Raw genomic sequence first — 2559 nt, 5'->3', positions numbered from 1 at the left:
CAATCTTTATAGCAAATATCTCTGATAAAGGTCTCATTTCTCAAACTGAGTCAAATATATAAGAATATAAGCCATTCCCAATTGGTAAATGGTCAAAGGATATAAACAGGCAGTTTTTAGTTAAAGAAATCAAAACTATCTATAGTCACGTGAAAAAGTGCTCTAAATCACTTTTGATTAGAAAAATATAAATTAAGACAACCCTGAGTGCCACCTCACACTTATCAGATTGGCTAATATGACAAAAAAGGAGAAATGATAAAAGTTGGAGAGGATGTGGGAAAATTGGGACATTAATGCACTGTTGGTGGAGTTGTAAACTGCTGGAACCAATCTGGAGAGCAATTTGAAACTGTGCCCAAAGGGCAACAAATTGTGCATACCCTTTGATCCAGAAGTATCACTCCTAGATCTGTATTCGAAAGAGATCATAAAAAAGGGTAGAAGGCCTACATGTGCAAAAATATTTATACCAGCTCTTTTCATGGTGGCAAAATATTAGAAATCAAAGGGATGCCCATAATTTGGGGAATGGCTGAACAAGCTGTGGTATATGAATGTAATGGAATACTATTTTGCAGTAAGAAATGATGAGCAGGCAAATTTCAGAAAAACCTGAAAAGAGGTGTACAAACTGATACAAAGTGAAGTGAGCAGAACCAGGAAAACATTGTACACAGTAACAGCAACATTGTGTGAGGATCAACTGTGAATGACTTAGCTTTTCTCAGCAACACCAGGGTCCAAAACAGTTAGGAAGGACTCGTGCTATCCACATTCAGATAAAGAACTGATGGACTCAATGCAGATCGAAGCATACTTTTTTCACTTTATTTATGTATGTATGTGTTTTTTCCATTTGGAAATATATTTTACATTATTGCACATATATATATATATATTTGATATAATCTATATCAAATTGCTTAACATCTTAGAAAGAGGGGAGAGGAGGGAGAAAAATGTGGAACCCAAAATCTTATAAAAATGAATGCTGGGGGCAGCTAGGTGGCGCAGTGGATCAAGCACCAGCTTTGGATTCAGGAATACCTGAGTTCAAATGTGGCCTCAGACACTTGACACTTACTAGCTGTGTGATCCTGGGTAAGTCACTTAACCCTCATTGCCCTGCAAAAAACAAAACAAACAAAAAAAGAGGCCTACAAAAATGAATGCTAAAAATTGTCTTTACATATAATTGGGAAAAATAAAATACTATTTAAAAAAATAAATTAAAACAAACTCCTACTTTCTAAGGTTCCCAATACTTGCTCTTCCCTAGAGTATCCATTTTTTTCTATGAAATACATTTTTAAGAAGCAACAGTTCTGTATGCAAAACATAAATCAAAACTAATAACAAAAACTTGAAAATTAATGCTAGCAGAGCATGAGATGTTTGAGGATGGGTGATGTCTCTCTTAATCCCTTTGTTCATTTCAGCTTATTTTCCATTTAATTTAATTCTGAAATTTGTGAGAACTAAATGAAGGATACTTCTACCAGACCAATAGTTTTATTTAAAAAGCCTACTAGATGAGGCAGCTAGATGGCTCAGTGGATACAGCACTGGGCCTGGAGTCAGGAAGACTTAAGTTCAAATCTGGGGGCAGCTAGGTGGTGCAATGGATAGAGCACCGGCCCTGGAGTCAGGAGGACCTGAGTTCAAATCCGACCTCAGACACTTAACACTTACTAGCTGTGTGACCCTGGGCAAATCACTTAACCCCAATTGCCTCACTAAAAAAAAAAAAAATTTACAGAAATAAAGAACCAGCAGAAATAAACTCAGGCATAGTAAGTAATTCTTTGTCATTTGGGCAGCTAGGTGGTGCAGTGGATAGAGTGCTGGCTCTGGAATTGCGAGGACCTGAGTTCAAATCTGGCCTCAAACACTTAACACTTACTAGCTGTGTGACCCTAGGCAAGTCACTTAACCCCAATTGCCTCACCCCACACCCAAAAAAAAAAACAGGTCAAGTTCAAATCTGGCCTCAGACACTTTCAGGTTTTGTGACCCTGGGCAAGACACTTAACCTCTGTTTTCCTTAATCTACTGACAGAGGAAATGGCAAACCACTCCAGTATCTTTGCCAAGAAAACACCATGGAACAGTATAGGCATGCGGCGGTCCACAGGGTCACAAAGAGTCAGGCACTACCGAACAACAACTAGACATACTTGGATGTGACCAAGGTCAACCTTCCTCAGACTAACACATCACTGGATTGGTAGAATCTGCATGATGATTTCCTCAACCCCAGCAGTTTTTGAAGATTGTCTACTAAGCTGTAGTGAATTATTCCATGTTTCAGTGGGAGAAACCTTCCTGTTGACATCATGAATCTGTAAGGAAGCGAAGTGAAAATAGTGCAGGCTTGCCGAATTCCACAGCGTTTCCAAACTCGCAGTTTCCACACACGGTCATATAATCATTCAGATCCACTTCTTTTCACAGCTCTGTCAAAGCGTGTGATAAATATTAGCATCACATTGCCATGTTCTTTTTTTAATGGCCTTTTTTCTCTGTGTACGAGGAAGATGAGCTTAAAATGCCCTC

Source organism: Dromiciops gliroides, chromosome 2, assembly GCF_019393635.1.
Source record: "Dromiciops gliroides isolate mDroGli1 chromosome 2, mDroGli1.pri, whole genome shotgun sequence".
Classification (NCBI taxonomy): Eukaryota; Metazoa; Chordata; class Mammalia; order Microbiotheria; family Microbiotheriidae; genus Dromiciops; species Dromiciops gliroides.
The sequence above is the reverse complement of the archived record's forward strand: the minus strand, read 5'-3'. Positions refer to the sequence as shown.